At 38.1% G+C, this 19,184-nt stretch overlaps 1 long non-coding RNA gene across 1 annotated transcript; it reads right to left on the bottom strand.

Annotated features, from left to right (window-relative positions):
* Positions 1-4,530: 4,530 nt before the first annotated feature.
* On the bottom strand, positions 4,531-8,286 carry LOC116761301. The gene is made up of 3 exons (XR_004351942.1): positions 8,228-8,286; positions 6,772-7,100; positions 4,531-6,638 (listed from the first exon to the last, which is right to left on the bottom strand). It is a non-coding gene; the product is annotated as an uncharacterized LOC116761301 (long non-coding RNA).
* Positions 8,287-19,184: the final 10,898 nt, after the last annotated feature.

Raw genomic sequence — 19,184 nt, 5'->3', positions numbered from 1 at the left:
TCCTTCTCTTTCTGACTTACTTCACTTAGTATGATAATCTTTAGTTGCATCCATGTTTCTGCAAATGGCATTATTTCATTCTTTTTTATGGCTGAGTAGTATTCCATTGTATATATGTACCATATCCTCTTTATCCATTCATCTGTTGATGGACATATAGGTTGTTTCTATGTCTTGGCTATTGTGAATAGTGCTGCTATGAACATAGGGGTGCATGTATCTTTTTGAATTATAGTTTCATCTGGATATATGCCCGGAAGTGGGATTGCTGGATCATATGGTAATTCTATTTTTAGTTTTCTGAGTTACCTCCATATTGTTTTGTATAGTTGCTGCACCAACTTACATTCCTACCAACAGTGTAGGAGGGTTTCCTTTTCTCCACACCCTCTCCAGCATTTGTTATTTGTAGACTTTTTAATGATGGCCATTCTAACCAGTGTGCGGTGTTACCTCATTGTAGTTTTGATTTGCATTTCTCTAATAATTAGCAACGTTTGAGCATCTTTTCATGTGTCTATCAGCCATCTGTATTTCTTCTTTGGAGAAATGTCTATTTAGATCTTCTGCTCATTTTTTGATTGGGTTGTTTGTTTTTTGTTGTTGTTGAGTTGTATGAGCTGTTTGTATATTTTGGGAATTAAGCCCTTATCAGTCTCATCATTTGCAAATATTTTCTCCTGTTCTGTAAGTTGTCTTTTCATTTTGTTTATGGTTTTCTTTGCTGTGCAAAAGCTTGTAAGTTTGATTAGGTCCCAAATGTTTATTTTTGTTTTTATTTCTATTGCCTTGGAATACTGACCTAAGAAAACATTGGTACAATTTATATCACAGAATGTTTTGCCTATGATCTCTTCTAAGAGTTTTATGGTGCCATGTCTTATGTTTAAGTCTTTAAGCCATTTTTATTTTTGTGTATGGTGTAAGAGTGTGTTCTAACATCATTGATTTACATGTGGCTGTCCAACCTTCCCAGCACCACTTGTTGAAGAGACTGTCTTTTTCCCTTTGTATATTCTTTCCTCCTTTGTCAAAGATTAATTGACTGTAGGTATATGGGTTTATTTCTGGGCTCCCTATTCTGTTGCATAAGATGGTATATTTAATTTTTCTCTCTGATTCTTGGAAAATGTATCCAGTTAAGTATTCATCTATCTTGACTCATAAGTAATGCTAGAAACTTTTTATTTCTGTTATTTGATAAACTCAAGAAACAACTAAAATTATTGTATTCACAGAATATCTACTTCAGTTCTCAAATTTAGTGTAATAAGTTGTTTTAAATGTTTGCTTACACAAAATAAACCAACATCAAACATTAATTATCCACAACTAAAGTAAGATAAAAGTGAGAACAAATGATTAAAAGAGCCACACTAATAAATTCAAGATTGTTTAAAGTACCTTTTAGTGTCTTAGCATACCTAAAAACAATGGGATAAAAAAAAATCTTACTAAATTTGAGGTTTATGGGAATTCCCTGGCCGGCCAGTGGTTAGGACTCAGTGCTTTCACTGCTGGGGCCAGGGTTTGACCCCTGGTCAGGGAACTAAGATCCTGCAAGCCGTGTTGTGCTGCCAAAAAATAAAATAAATAAATAAATAAATAAATGTCCAGTTTATGGAAGTTGTTATTGAATTAAATTAGAGGAATTTAATATATTTCTCCACTTTCCTTAGAGATTCCCATGGAGAGAAAATAAATTTCCACAATCATAAACTATATTTTTATTATTAATTTTTAGTTTCCCTTTATTAATAAGTAATTAAGATTCTTGGAGATAATTTAGATGATCCAGATTTTCAAAAAGAAGAAAATAAAAAAACATCCATCATTTCATCACCAAAAAATAACCATTACAAACATTTTGTTGTCTATCTGTTCAGACTCTTTTTGGCCTTTGTATATGATACATATTGTTTCAATTAAAAAATGGAATCATAATACATATTATTTTTATGTAACCTACTTTTTTTCACTTAAACATATTGAAAATAGATTATGTCACTTAAATATCTGAAGTTTTAGCAATTTGTATATTGTTGGACATCTAGTTTGTTTATAATCTGTGATAAAGATATTTATTAGATACGTTATTTATATAAAAGGCATGAAAAATTACTAACAATTTCTTCTACTGGATTTATGGGATAAAAATCCTTCTGATTTTGGAGAGAAAAAGTAAAAATCAGGATTAAACTTTATTAGATAAAATTTTATTTAACAACACTCATGTAATACCTACTCCTACTATTCTAAGTACTTTAGAAAGATTAAATCACTTAATCCTCCTAATAACTCTATGAGGTACATACTGTTACTATCCCCATTTTACAGATGGGAAAATGAAGCACAGAGAGCTTAGCCAACTTGCCCAATGTTATACAGGTAGTAAGTGGTAGAGCTAGTCTAGCATAAGGGTCCATGCTCTTAGCCATTCCCTTACAAGGCTTCTCTCTGTTGTTGTTTTCCTGGGGTATCTGAGAAAGGGGATTTGAGATGTTAACGGGACAGCACGGGAGTATCCGAGAAAGAGAATTTGGTTAGCATGAGAAGGTTCTGGGGATGGAGAGGGTCTTGCATAATCGTTTTGAAATTAAGAGAACCTAGAACTTCTTAGATCAGGAACAGAAGGCCAGGCATCAATTATTTTATTAAGACCAAAAATGGAAAACCTTATCTGAAGCAATCTGTATCACCCTCTCTTCAAATCTTTTGTGATTTTATAACACGGCTTTCCAAAACATAATTATTATGCAGAACGTAATTATTTCCTCTTCCTTTCTTCATTTTGCTGTGAAGTAAATTGAATTAATATAATTTACTTAATGAGAAAAGATTTTTAAACTGCAATTACAGATATAGGCTCTCTTAAATGCCCCAAAACTTCTTATCTTGGCTTTAATATAATTGAATTTGGGAAATCCTGTTCTCATAAAGAAATGACAACATAATACTGCTAGTTTACCATCAAACTTAGTGAATATAAAGATTACTTTAAAAGCAGACTATCCTAAAAGCAACTTCTAAACAGGCAACTAAAACCAGCAAAAGACCTGGCTTACTGTGACAATGAAACATATTAGGAGCAAGTAAGGAAATGCTCCAAGAACAGAACTATTCAGAAGTCTCTGGAATTGCATGGAAGGCAAATTTAGCAAGGGAGATTAGTTGTTCTGAAGATGAACAAAGGCCCTTCGGATCCTCACTGAGGCTGTCCTTCTTTTCAGGAGGTTTGTGCAGCTCCTTTTCACTGTTACAGTTACGGGGCCTGGAGTTCTCATTAATGTTTAAAACTGTTGGTGCAACGTGTAAAATTTAATTCTGACCCAGTTAATAAGCCCTGCCAGTGGTGAGGTAAGAGGAAGAGAGGAATGTAACCAGACAGTGGAACAAAAGGGAGGGAGCGCTAACGGAACAGACGACCCACGGGAGTAAGGCTTATCGCATTTCATCATCACATCGTATCATATTTTAGAGCTAGTTCAGACCACTTATGCTAAATCAGAGGTAACTACAGGAAAACTAAATTTGCTGAACTGAAAACATTATTTTGCTGGATTCCAGTGCAAGTTTTATTCCTTTGGAAAGACTTAGTTTCCATAATATCTCACAGCAACCCTTCTTTATCACCCAAGAGGATTGTTCTGGAGCTCACCATGCTGCTAACAGCGCCCCAGGGAGGTCTGATTCTCCACTGCACAGCTGAGAAGGGGAGGAGTCTGTGGTAGAACCAGAGAAAGTTCTACCACAAAAACTTGTCTCCAAAGACAATTTCTCCCTCTTGTAGTAGTCACCCCACCAACAACATGGTTCAGGAAGCTTAACGTAAGGAACCAGACTCTTTCTCCGTAGTCTAAAAGTCTAAAAGTGACAACAAAAATAACTCTAAATAAATCAGACTTAAGTTTGATCAGTGTAGCCTAAAGGGGCCAAAAGACATAGTTTGATCACATGGTAAACATGACAAAGATCCAAGCTTGGAGAAACTGTGGGATTGTTATTGCTTGGTTGCACTATTCGAGGATTCTGTCACTAAATTTAAGACAGTTGAAGCAACCTATTCTGAACATTGACCTAGATTTATTCTATAAGTGGCCTCAAAACTACAGGAAACTCTGAGAACTGGCAAACTGAAATCAAGGTATGGGAAGATACTCAAGAACAGCTCCAAGCAAATATTTTCAAAGATGCTGTTACTTTGTTTTAGAAAAAGTAAAATTATCCTTCCATCCATTCATTCATTCAACCAATCATTCAGCAAGTATTTATTAAGTGGTACCAGGAGCATCCAGAGGTGAGTGAGGCAGGTCCCAGCCTTGTGGTCTTTAGAGTCCATTGGGGGAAGCCCAATTCCATCAGAGACATGCCCTTCCTGTGTGACCATTTGTATTATGCAGGGCTTGGGTTCTGACTTCTATTTTTTTTTTTTGCGGTACACAGGCCTCTCACTGTTGTGGCCTCTCCCATTGCAGAGCACAGGCTCCGGATGCGCAGGCTCAGTGGCCATGGCTCACAGGCCTAGCCGCTCCGCGGCATGTGGGATCTTCCCTGACCGGGGCACGAACCCGTGTCCCCTGCATCGGCAGGCGGACTGTCAACCACTGCGCCACCAGGGAAGCCCCTGACTTCTATTTTTAACTTAGGCTTTCAATAACTGGACTTGGAGTCAACAGAATACAGTAGCAGCTACCATTTATTACTACTTACTAGGTGCCTTACATATGTGATCTCATTTAAATCCTGACAACAGGCAGGCCTGAAGTAGCCTATAGGGGGCCTTGTGCAAATTAGAAATAGGTACTGCAGCATGGTAGATGCTACCCAGGGATCTGAGCCCAAGTGGGATGTCAGCCCCTTCTTACCTCCTCCACTAGGTACGTTTGTGCAGTTCACAGGCTGCACACCTGTACTTGGCAGTCCTCTCAAGAAGCTAGTTAAAGTATCATCAACCTTGTTTCACAGAGAAGGACACTGAGGTTACGAGAAACTAAATAGCTTTCCCAAAGTCATACACTTAGTAAGTGGCAGAGCCTTGATTCAGAGCCACATTTATCTGGTTCTGAAAGCCTGCTGGCCTTCTGCTACTTCGATTTGCCTTCTTGTTCTTTTGCTAAGGCTTACCAAATCTCCTACTGTGGAGGCAACATAACAAAATTCTCAAGAGCCTATTAACTTCCCATGCATGTTCTCCATATGGTCTTGGAAGTCTTTCCCTTTGATTCTCTCTTACTAACAATGTTAATGGTAATAGCGAAATAATTTTCATTATTGATGGTGTAATTTAAATCCAGGACACTTAAGCAAACAATACAAATATTATTTTTAAGCACTATATAAAGCTTGTGGGTAGAGGTAATATACATTTAAAAGTTAACATGTGAATGTATACGAAGACAGTTTCATGATTTTTTTTAAGTGGCCTGACCTTTGAGAGGATTTACCTGCACCTCTGTCTTTCAAGGCCACCCCTGAATGGGAATTATCAGTCCGTTATCAACCCGAACTAACTTCACCCAGCTCATCCGTCTGTGAACCAAGCTTGGGTTTTTCTTCCTCTGCTGGCTGGTCGTTGGGAAACCACCATGAGGCCATAGGCGTGAACTGAGGAAGAGATGTCAGTCAGGGCAACGGCAGGGTGATCCCAGGGGTTGGGGTCATTTTCCATGCAGTTTATTTGGGCCTCTGTGCCTATTCAAGCACTGTCTCCAGGGTACCACTTATCTCTTTCAGCAGCACATTGCTGCTGGGTCCGCCTAACTTAGAACTTGGGGATCTGAGAGCATCCAGCTCATGATGACCAATTCTGGACACAAGGTCACATGATGTCCCATGGTGAGGTACTCAGACTATATATCAGGGCCTGGTAGTCTGCCAGGAGCTGCATTTTGAATGAGGCATAGTTCTCTGCAGCAAATGGCATGGCATCATTTGAGAGCCCTAGAGGTCTGCGTTGCGATCCTCCTACTGGGAGTTGCCAAAGAACTCACGTGGCATCTTTTCTTCCACTGGTACTCCTGCTACCATGGGATCTGCGGGGTATATGACCCAAGCCACAAGGTTGCTTTTATTACTGGACCTGCTACAAAGCCTTCTCTTGCTCTGGGCTCCACTTCAAAGCTAGCAACCTTCCTATAAATGGATTGAAGGAGTGTATCTCAGTGTGGAATAGCCTGCAAGCAAATGATAAACAGGCCTGACAAGGGACTTCCCTGGTGGTCCAGTGGGTGAGACTCCGCTTTCCCAATGCAGGGGCCCAGGTTCAATCCCTGGTTGGGGATCTAGATCCCACATGCATGCTGTAACTAAAATATCCTGCGTGCCACAACTAAGACCCGGAGCAGCCAGAATAAAAAAAATAAATTAAAAAAAAAAGAGGCCTGACAAGTGGTGTCCTTTTTTATAGATTGGAAGTGAAAGATGCAGTAACCTACCTTGTACTTGGGAGGGGATAGCCCTGCATGACCGATGCTAATCTGGCAGGCCTCTGGATCTTTCTAGGGTTGACTTCTCACCCTCTGGAATTCTGTATGTCTCATCAAGGCATCAGGGGAACATGGCACATTTTGCTCATTAACATGTTTCCTCAAAATGATGGACCAATGTAATTTTTGTGAAATGTCCAAATAGTATGGATCCTTATAAGAGAAAATGGGAGAATTAACACAGTGCCTGGGCAATCCTGTGAATATATACTGTTGTCATTCCATGCCAATGAAAACTGTTTTCAGTCCTTCTTTTTGAATGATATGTGGAAAATAATATGCTTACCAGATCAAATGAACACTACATACTTGAGGCTCTGTTAATCTTCTTTAGTAAAGGTCCCACATCCAGCCCAGCTTCTGCAATTGGGGCTACTCCTTTGTTACAGTTAAGTAATGCATGATCATCCACCATCTGGTTTTCATAGATGCCAGAATAAGTAAATGGGAGCTACCATCCCTGCATCCTTTAAAGCTTTGAAGATGGCTCTAATCTCTTCCATGCTCCTCTGAGATATGACTTGGTTTTTTTTATTTACTATCTTGGCTGGATGGGGAGGTGGGTAGTTTCAGAGGATGCCACTTGACTTTTTCTTCTACAATGAGGCTCTTACTCTAAAAGAAACACAGGATAAGACGTGCGTCTCATCACATTCTAATTAAGAAGAGAGTCATGACTGGAAGAACAAGGCATTTCAATCCCTAAACCTTCACAAAGCTATACATACGGTGTACCTCTCATGCCCTAAGGCTCATTCTCTCATTTCATCTCGTTTACCTCAGTTACACTCTGGCACCTCACTTTAGCTGCCCTTCATAGCTCTGGCTTTCTGTCCAGAGGTGTCTCTGCTCTGCAGTGGGTCACCTGCAGCAAACCTTCTTAGCTTTTCTGTCAAATGTGCCAACCTGGAAACAGGAGGGGCTTAACACCCTTGACCAGTGGGGAAGGGACCACAGAGAAGTCCTCCTGTCTTATGTCCCTCAGGCAGACAACGGGGAGGTTCATTCCATCTGACTCTTTAGAGAGAGTTCTAGAGAGAACACCTCAGTTTCCCACAGTGGTGATCAGCTTTACACCACATCATACACTTGATTTCACTTTCCTTCCATCCGGTTTCACTCTGGCACATTCCCACTCCTGCTCCCTATAGGATCGCTGACCAAGACAGCATCACTGTGTGCAAGCTCTTGTTTCAGGATCTACTATGTGAGCTCAGTGTGGCACTATGAAACATAAGATTTATTCATGTTGAGATTGGTTCAAGATGGCGAACTAGAAGGACGTGCTCTCACTCCCTCTTGCGAGAGCACCGGCATCACAACTAACTACTGAACAGTCATCAAAAGGAGGAAACTGAAACTCACCAAAAAAGATACCCCACATCCAAAGACAAAGGAGAAGCCACAGTGAGATGGTAGGAGGGGTGCAATCACAATAAAATAAAATCCCACAACTGCTGGGTGGGTGACTCACAAACTGGAGAGCACTTATACCACAGAAATCCACCCACTGGAATGAAGGTCCTGAGCCCCATATCAAGCTTCTCAACTTGGGGGTCCGGCAATGGGAGGAGGAATTCCTAGAGAATCCGACTTTGAAGCCTAGCGGGGTGTGATTGGAGGACTTCAACAGGACTGGGGGACACAGAGACTCAACCCTTAGAGGGCACACACAAAGCAGTGTGCACATTGGGACCCACGGGAAGGAGCAGTGACCCCATAGGAGACTGGACCAGACCTACCTGCTAGTGTTGGAGGATCTCCTGCAGAGGCGGGGGGTGGCTGTGTCCCACTGTGAGGACAAGGACATTGGCAGCAGACGTTCTGGGAAGTACTCCTTGGCGTGAGCCCTCCTGGAGTCCACCATTAGCCACAGCAAAGAACCCGGGTAGGCCCCAGTGTTGGGTTGCCTCAGGCCAAACAACCAACAGGGAAGGAACTCAGCCCAACCCATCAGCAGACAAGCAGATTAAAGTTTCACTGAGATCTGCCCACCAGAGAAACAGCCAGCACTACCCACCACAGGTCCCTCCCATCAGGAAACTTGCACAAGCCTCTTAGATAGTCTCATCCACCAGAGGGCAGACCGCAGAAGCAGGAAGAACTACAATCCTGCAGCCTGTGGAACAAAAACCACATTCACAGAAAGAGAGACAAGATGAAAAGGCAGAGGGCTAGGTACCAGATGAAGGAACAAGATAAAACCCCAGAAAAACAACTAAATGAACTGGAGATAGGCCACCTTCCAGAAAAAGAATTCAGAATAATGACGGTGACAATGATCCAGGACCTCGGAAAAAGAATGGAGGCAAAGATAGAGAAGATGCAACAAATGTTTAACAAAGACCTAGAAGAATTAAAGAGCAAACAAACAGAGATGAACAATAAAATAACTGAAATGAAAACTACACTAGAAGGAATCAATAGCAGAATAACTGAGGCCGAAGAACGGATAAGTGACCTGGAAGACAGAGTGGTGGAATTCACTGCTGCGGGACAGAATAAAGAAAAAAGAATGAAAAGAAATGAAGAGAGCCTAAGAGACGTCTGGGACAACATTTGCATTATAGCAGTCCCAGAGGAGAAGAGACAGAGAAAGGACCTGAGAAAAGATTTGAAGAGATTATAGTTGAAAATTTCCCTAACACGGAAAAGGAAATAGCCACCCAAGTCCAGGAAGTGCAGAGAGTCCCAGGCAGGATAAACCCAAGGAGAAACATGCTGAGACACATAGTAATCAAATTGGAAAAAATTAAAGACAAAGAAAAATTATTGAAAGCAGCAAGGGAAAAACAACAAATAACATACAAGGGAACTCCCATAAGGTTAACAGCTGATTTCTCAGCAGAAACTCTACAGGCCAGAAAGGAGTGGCATGACGTATTTAAAGTGATGAAAGGGAAGAACCTACAACCAAGATTACTCTAGCCGGCAAGGATCTCATTCAGATTCGATGGAGGAATCACAAGCTTTACAGAGAAGCAAAAGATAAGAGAATTCAGCACCACCAAACCAGCTCTACAACAAACGCTAAAGGAACTTCTCTAAGTGGGAAACACAAGAGAAGAAAAGGACCTACAAAAACAAACCCAAAGCAATAAAGAAAATGGTCATAGGAACATACATATCGATAATTACCTTAAATGTGAATGGATTAAATGCTCCAACCAAACGATACAGGCTCACAGAATGGATACAAAAACAAGACCTGTATATATGCTGTCTACAAGAGACCCACTTCAGACCTAGGGACACATTCAGACTGAAAGTGAGGGCATGGAAAAAGATACTGCATGCAAATGGAAATCAAAATAAAGTTGGAGTAGCAATTTTCACATCATAAAAAATAGATTTTGAAATAAAGACTATTACAAGAGACAAAGAAGGACACTACATAATGATCAGGGGATCAATCCAAGAAGAAGATATGACAATTATAAATATATATGCACCCAACATAGGAACACCTCAACACATAAGGCAACTGATAACAGCTATAAAAGAGGAGGTCAACAGTAGCACAATAATACTGGGGGACTTTAACACCTCACTTACACCAATGGACAGATCATCCAAACAGAAAATTAATATGGAAACAGAAGCTTTAAATGACACAATAGACCAGATAGATTTAATTGATATTTACAGGACATTCCATCCAAAAACAGCAGATTACACGTTCTTCTCAAGTGCACACAGAACATTCTCCAGGATAGATCACATCTTGGGTCACAAATCAAGCCTCAGTAAATATAAGAAAATTGAAATCATACAAGCATCATTTCTGACCACACTGCTATAAGATTAGAAATCAATTACAGGGAAAAATACGTAAACAACACAAACACATGGAGGCTAAACAACATGTTACTAAATAACCAAGAGATCACTGAAGAAATCAAAGAGGAAATCAAAAACTACCTAGAGACAAATGACAATCAAAACACGACGATCTAAAACCAATGGGATGTGGCAAAAGCAGTACTAAGAGGGATGTTTATAGCAATACAAGCCTACCTCAAGAAAGAAGAAAAATCTCAAATAAACAATCTAACCTCACACCTAAAAGAATTAGAGAAAGAAGAACAAACAAAACCCAAAGTGAGCAGAAGGAAAGAAATCATAAAGATCAGAGCAGAAATAAATGAAATAGAAACAAAGAAAACAAGAGCAAAGATCAATAAAACTAAAACCTGGTTCTTTGAGAAGACATAACAAATTCATAAACCATTAACCAGAATCATCAAGAAAAAGAGGGAGAGGACTCAAATCAATAAAATTAGAAATGAAAAAGCAGAGGTTACAACAGACACCACAGAAATACAAAGCATCCTAAGAGACTACTACAAGCAACTTGATGCCAATAAAATGGACAACCTGGAAGAAATGGACAAATTCTTAGAAAGGTATAACCTTCCAGGATTGAGCCAGGAAGAAATAGAAAATATGAACAGACCAATCACAAGTAATGAAATTACAACTGTGATTAAAAATCTTCCAACAAACAGAAGTCCAGGACCAGATGGCTTCACAGGTGAATTCTATCAAACATTTAGAGAAGAGCTAACACCCATTCTTCTCAAACTCTTCCCAAAAATTGCAGAGGAAGGAACACTCCCAAACTCATTCTATGAGGCCACCATCACCCTGATACCAAAACCAGACAAAGATACTACAAAAAAAGAAAATTACAGACCAATATCACTGATGAATATAGATACAAAAATCCTCAACAAAATACTAGCACACAGAATCCAACTACACATTAAAAGGATCATACACCATAATGAAGTGGGATTTATCCCAGAGATGCAAAGATTCTTCAATATATGCAAATCAATCAAGGTGATACACCATATTAACAAATTGAAGAATAAAAACCATATGATCATCTCAATAGATGCAGAAAAAGCTTTTGACAAACTTCAACACCCATTTATGATAAAAACTCTCCAGAAAGTAGGCATATAGGGAACCTATCTCAACATAATGAAGGCCAAATATGGCAAACCCACAGGAAACATCATTCTCAATGGTGAAAAACTGAAAGCATTTCCTCTAAGATCAGGAGCAATACAAGGTTGCCCACTCTCACCACTATTATTCAACATAGTTTTGGAAGTGCTAGACATGGCAATCAGAGAAGAAAAAGAAACAAAAGGAATACAAATTGGAAAAGAAGTAAAACTGTCACTGTTTGCAGATGACATGGTACTATACATAGAGAATCCTAAAGATGCCATCAAAAAACTACTAGAGCTAATCGATGAATTTGGTAAAGTAGCAGGATACAAAATTAATGCACAGAAATCTCTGGCATTCCTATACACAATTAAGGAAACACTCCCATTTACCATTGCAACAAAAAGAATAAAATGCCTAGGAATAAACCTGCCTAGGGAGACAAAAGACCTGTATACAGAAAACTAAAGGACACTGATGAAAGAAATTAAAGATGCTACAAACAGATGGAGAGATATACCATGTTCTTGGACTGGAAGAATCAATATTGTGAAAATGACTATACTACCCAAAGTAATCTACAGATCCAATGCAATCCCTATCAAATTACCAATGGCATTTTTTACGGACTAGAACAAAAAATCTTAAAATTTGTATGGAGACACAAAAGACCCCGAATAGCAAAAGCAGTCTTGAGGGAAAAAAACGGAGCTGGAGGAATCAGACTCCCTGACTTCAGACTATACTACAAAGCTACAGTAATCAAGACAATATGGTACTGGCACAAAAATAGAAATATAGATCAATGAAACAAGATAGAAAGCCCAGAGGTGAACCCACATACCTATGGTCAACGAATCTATGACAAAGGAGGCAAGGATATACAATGGAGAAAAGACAGTCTCTTCAACAAGTGGTGTTGGGAAAACTGGACAGCTACATGTAGAAGAATGAAATTAGAACACTCCCTAACACCATACACAAAAATTAACTCAAAATGAATTAGAGACCTAAATGTAAGACCGGACACTATAAAACTCTTAGAGGAAAACATAGGAAGAAAAATCTTTGACATAAATCACAGCAAGATCTTTTTTGATCCACCTCCTAGAGTAATGGAAATAAAACCAAAAATAAACAAACGGGACCTAATGAAACTTAAGAGCTTTTGCATAGCAAAGGAAGCTACAGACAAGATGAAAAGAAAACCCTCAGAATGGGATAAAATTTTTGCAAACGAATCAACAGACAAAGGATCAATCTCCAAAATATATAAACAGCTCATGCAGCTTAATATTAAAAAACACACAACCCAATCCAAAAATGGGCAGGAGACCTAAATAGACATTTCTCCAAAGAAGACATACAGATGGCCAAGAAGCACATGAAAAACTGCTCAGCATACTAATTATTAGAGGAATGCAAATCAAAACTACAATGAGGTATCACCTCACACCAGTTAAAATGAGCATCATCAGAAAATCTACAAACAACAAATGCTGGAGAGGGTATGGAGTAAAGGGAACCCTCTTGCACTGTTGGTGGGAATGTAAATTGATACAGCTACTATGGAGGACAGTATGGGGGTTCCTTAGAAAACTAAAAATAGATTTACCATATGACCCAGCAATCCCACTACCGGGCATATACCCAGAGAAAACCATAATTCAAAAAGACATATGCACCCCAATGTTCATTGCAACACTATTTACAATAGCCATTTCATGGAATCAACCTAAATGCCCATCGACAGACAAATGGATAAAGAAGATGTGGTACATGTATACAATGGAATATTACTCAGCCATAAAAAAATGAAATTGTGTCATTTGTAGAGATGTGGATGAATCTGGAGACTGTCATACAGAGTGAAGTAAGTCAGAAAGGGAAAAACAAATATCATATATTAACTCATATATGTGGAACCTAGAAAAATGGTACAGATTAACCAGTTTCCAGAGCAGAAATTGAGACACAGATGTAGAGAACAGAAGTATGGGCACAAAGGCAGGAAAGTGGGGCAGGGTGGTGGTGGTGGTATGAATTTGGAGATTGGTGTTGACATATATACAGTAATATGTATAAAATGGATAACTAGTAAGAAACTGCTGTATAAATAAATAAATTAAATTAAATTAAAAAATTTAAAAAACCCGCAGTGTGATACCACATTATACCTGTTAGAATGGCTAAAATTTAAAAGACTGACCATGTTATGTGTTGGGGGAAGTTTTGGAGGAAATGAAACTCATATGGGCTGCTGGGAATGTACAATGATATAACAACTTTGAAAATAGTTTGGCAGTTTCTCAAAAAGTTGAAGAAACAGCTGCCATATGACCCAGTCATTCCATTCCTAGGTATTTATCCAAAAGAAAAGAAAGCATATGTTCATGAAAAGACTTGTACATGAATGTTAATGGAAGGTTTATTTTGAATAGCCTCAAATTTGAAACAACCTTAATGTCTATCAAAAAATGAATGGTTAAACTGTGATGAATATGTTCATTATCTTGATGATGGTGATGCTTTCCAGTTGTACACATATGCCAAGACTTGTCAAATTGTACATTTTAAATATGTGCAGTTTATTGCATACCAATTGTATATCAGTAAAGTTCTTTAAAAAGAAAATGATTAATTCATGTTATTATAGAAAGTCAAAACATACATGTAGACACTTAGAAGAAAAACTCATGCAAGACCTACTACCCAAGCATAAGCTTTCTAGATTGTTGTTTATGCATATGCTTTTTTGAAAAATGGGACAAGATTTTTTTAACTTATTCTCATTCTATGTATGGCAATCATTTTTTGTGTGCCTGCTCATGCATGGTATTCTATCACACAGTGTGACTGCAACTAATTCAACATTGTCTCACATTTGGACTTCAAATTTGTTTCCCAGCTCTGTGATTCTAAAGCAGTGCTATGATTTACATCCTTGAAGCTATTTAAGAAGCAGCAATAGGTATGGTATCACTTATATGTGAAATCTTAAAAAAACAAAAAGCCAATTTCATAGAAAGAGAAAATAGAATGGTGGTTGCCAGGGGTTGAGGGGAGGGGGGAAATGGGGAGATATAGGTCAAAGGGCACAAACTTTCAGTTATAGAAGAACAAGTTCTGAGTATCTAATGTACAGCATGGCAACTACAGCTAATAATAAGGTATACCTAAAGTTGCTGAGAATAGATCTTAAGCATCCTCACCACACACACAGAGTTAACTATGTGAGGTGATGTATGTGTTAATTATCTTGATCTTGGTAATTATTTCATTATATTTATAAAATAAAATATTTATATATATAAAATCATCACGTCATACACTTTAAATATACATGACTATTTTTGTCAATTATTCCTCAGTAAAGTTTGGAAAAGCAAGATCACTAGAAAGAGACCATACCTTTGGAAATTAAGAGGTCTATAGGTCAAAGAAAAAACAGAAAAAAAAGTAGCAGTATATCATAGTGGTTGAAATTTTGTACAAGCTCAGGACTCAAGCTGATTGATTTAAATCCGGGTACTCTATTAGTTATATAATTTTTTAAAAATATGAATAGTAAAATTTATTTTAAAAATTAAAAAAGTGTGATATACACAGAGATATGCATATGGTATATGCATAATGAAAGAGGTACCCAACACATGTTCCCAGGAGTTGGACCTGGGAAGGCTGTTATGTAAAGAGGAACTTTCACTTCTTTAGGTTAGGAGAAACTTTCATTTATTTTCCTAGACATATAGCTTTCTTTAAACTTTTTTTGTGCAAACTACTTGTACTAGAAAATAAATCACAGAAACATAATGTACAACACAGGGACTATAGTCAATAATATAATAATTTTGTGTGATGTGTAATCTAGAAAAATATTGAATCATTATGTAATACACCTGAAACTAGTATTATATTGTAAGTCAAATATGCTTCAATTTAAAAAATTAAATTTTTCTTGTAAAACGTAACATAGATAAATAAAAATGAACAAACCTTGAAGTAGAGGTGGATTTAATCTCAAATCAACCTTAAGTACCACCACTTAAATCAAGAAATACAAAATTGCTAAACTCTGTAATCTCCCCCTGTGCTCCCTCTTCCTTACTACTCCTCTCTGTTGCAAAGTTAAAAACTATCATGACTTTTATTGTCACTACATTCATGCTTTTCTGTAGAGTTTGCCACCCATGCATGAATTTTCACACGTTGTAGTATTGTCCTGCCTGTTTGTGAACTTCATATAAATAGAATAACCCAATATGAATTCTGTTGTGCTGACTTCTTTTCTTCAATGTAAAATTCATCCATATTGCAGGATGTGGAAATTTTTTTAAATTTACCTTTTTTTTTTTTTTGGTGAGAACATTTAAGTTCTACTCTCTCAGCAAATCTCAATTATATAGTACAGTGTTATCAACTATAGTCACTATGTTATACGTTAGATCCTCAGACTGTGACCAAACCAAACTTGGGTCTCCTCATCTGATGAGCAGCAAAGCCAATCTACTGCAACAGATTTTGGTGAAGGAAAGTACAGTGTTTATTGCAGGGCCAAGCAAGGAGAATGGGAAGCTCATGTTCTAAAGGCCCAAACTCCCTGATGGCTTTCAGGGAAGGTTTTTTGTTTTTTTTTTAACATCTTTATTGGAGTATAATAAAGTATAATAACATTGCTTTACAATGTTGTGTTAGTTTCTGCTGTATAAAAAAGTGAATTAGCTATACGTATACATATATCCCCATATCCCTTCCCTCTTGCATCTCCCTCCCACCCTCCCTATCCCACCCCTCTAGGTGGTCACAAAGCCCAGAGATGATCTCCCTGTGCTATGTGGCTGCTTCCCACTAGCTATCTATTTTACATTTAGTAGTGTATATATGTCAATGCCACTCTCTCACTTCGTCCCATCTTACCCTTCCCCATCCCTGTGTCCTCAAGTCCATTCTCTACGTCTGAGTCTTTATTCCTCTCCTACCCCTAGGTTCTTCAGAACCTTTTTTTTTAGATTCCATATATATGTGTTAGCATATGGTACTTGTTTTTCTCTTTCTGACTTACTTCACTCTTTATGACAGTCTCTACATCCATCCACGTCTCAACAAATGACCGAATTTCATTTATTTTTATGGCTGAGTAATATTCCATTGTAAATATGTACCACACCTTCTTTATCCATTTGTCTGTTGATGGGCATTTAGGTTGCTTCCATGACCTGGCTATTGTAAGTAGTGCTGCAATTAACATTGTGGTACATGTTTCTTTTTGAATTATGGTTTTCTCAGGGTATATGCCCAGTAGTGGGATTGCTCGTCATATGGTAGTTCTATTTTTAGTTTTTTAAGGAACATCCATACTGTTCTCCATAGTGGCTGTATCAATTTACCTTCCCACAAATAGTGCAAAAAGGTTCCCTTTTCTCCACATCCTCTCTAGCATTTATTGTTTGTAGATTTTTTGATGATGGCCATTCTGACTGGTGTGAGGAGATACCTCATGGTAGTTTTAATTTGCATTTCTCTAATGATTAGTGATGATAAGCATCCTTTCATGTGTTTGTTGGGCATCTGTATGTCTTCTTTGGAGAAATGTCTCTTTAGGTCTTCTGCCCAGTTTGGGATTTGGTTGTTCATTTTTTTGGTATTGAGCTGCATGAGCTGCTTGTACATTTTTGAGATTAATCCTTTGTCAGTTGATTCATTTGCAGAAATTTTCTCCCATTCTGAGGGTTGTCTTTTCATCTTCTTTATGGTTTCCTTTGCTGTGCAAAAGCTTGTGGGGTTCATTAGGTCCCATTTGTTTATTTTTGTTTTTATTTCCATTTCTGTAGGAGGTGGGTCTAAAAAGATCTTGCTGTGATTTATGTCATAGAGTGTTCTGCCTATGTTTTCCTCTAAGGGTTTTATAGTGTCTGGCCTCACACTTAGGTCTTTAATCCATTTTTGAGTTTATTTCTGTATACGATGTTAGGGAGTGTTCTAATTTCATTTTCTTACATGTAACTGTCCAGTGGCCCCAGCACCACTTATTGAAGAGACTGTCTTTTCTCCACTGTATACTCTTGCCTCCTTTATCAAAGGTAAGGTGGGGGCTTCCCTGGTGGAGCAGTGGTTGAGAGTCAGCCTACCAATGCAGGGGACACAGATTCGTGCCCCGTTCCAGGAAGATCCCACATGCCGCGGAGTGCCTAGGCCCATGAGCCATGGCCACTGAGCCTGTGCGTCTGGAGCCTGTGCTCTGCAATGGGAGAGGCCACAACAGTGAGAGGCCTGCGTACTGCAAAAAAAAAAAAAATAGTAAGATAAGGTGCATGGGATAAGGGATAAGGATATATGCATGGGTTTATCCTGTTCCGTTGATCTATATTTCTGCTTTTGTGCCAGTACCATACTGTCTTGATTACTATAGCTTTGTATTATAGTCTGAAGTCAGGGAGGCTGATTACTCCAGCTCTGTTTTTCTTTCTCAAGATTGCTTTGGCTATTCAGGGTATTTTGTGTTTCCATACAAATTCTGAAAATTTTTGTTCTAGTTCTGTGAAAAATGACATTGGTAGTTTGATAGGGATTGCACTGAATCTGTAGATTGCTTTGGGTAGTAGAGTCATTTTCACAATGTTGATTCTTCCAATCCAAGAACATGGTATATCTCTCCATCTGTTTGTAGCATCTTTAATTTCTTTCATCAGTGTCCTTTAGTTTTCTGCATACAGGTTTTTTGTCTCCTTAAGTAGGTTTATTCCTAGGTATTTTATTCTTTTTGTTGCAATGGTAAACGGGAGTGTTTCCTTAATTTCTCTTCCAGATTTTGCATCATTAGTGTATAGGAATACCAGAGATTTCTGTGCATTAATTTTATATCCTGCTACTTTACCAAATTCATTGATTAGCTCTAGTAGTTTTCTGGTAGCATCTTTAGGACTCTCTACGTATAGTATCATGTCATCTGCAAACAATGACAGTTTTACTTCTTCTTTTCTGATTTGGATTCCTTTTATTTCTTTTTCTTCTCTGATTGATGTCACTAAATTTCTTAAACTATGTTGAATAATAGTGGTGAGAGCGGGCAACCTTGTCTTGTTCCTGATCTTAGTGGAAATGGTTTCAGTTTTTCACCATTGAGGACGATGTTGGATATGTGTTTGTCATACATGGCCTTTATTATGTTGAGGTAAGTTCCCTCTATGCCTACTTTCTTGAGGATTTTTATCATAAATGGGTGTTGAATTTTGTCCAAAGCTTTTTCTGCATCTATTGAGATGATCATATGTTTTTCTCCTTCAATTTGTTAATATGGTGTATCACATTTATTGATTTGCATATATATGGAAGAATCCTTGCATTCCTGGGATAAACCCCACTTGATCATGATGTTTGATCCTTTTAATGTGCTGTTGGATTCTGTTTGCTAGTATTTTGTTGAGGATTTTAAAATCTATGTTCATCAGAGATATTGGCTTATAGTTTTCTTTTTTTGTGAAGTCTTTGTCTGGGTTTGGTATCAGGGTGATGGTGGCCTCGTAGAATGAGTTTGGGAGTGTTCCTCCCTCTTCTATATTTTGGAAGAGTTTGAGAAGGATAGGTGTTTTTTCTTCTCTAAATATTAGATAGAATTGATAGAATTCTCCTGTGAAGCCATCTGGTCCTGGCCTTTTGTGTGTTGTAAGATTTTTAATCACAGTTCAATTTCAGTGCTTGTGATTGATCTGTTCATATTTTCTGTTTCCTCCTGGTTCA

This window comes from Phocoena sinus, chromosome 10, assembly GCF_008692025.1.
Source record: "Phocoena sinus isolate mPhoSin1 chromosome 10, mPhoSin1.pri, whole genome shotgun sequence".
Classification (NCBI taxonomy): Eukaryota; Metazoa; Chordata; class Mammalia; order Artiodactyla; family Phocoenidae; genus Phocoena; species Phocoena sinus.
The sequence above is the reverse complement of the archived record's forward strand: the minus strand, read 5'-3'. Positions and strand labels throughout refer to the sequence as shown.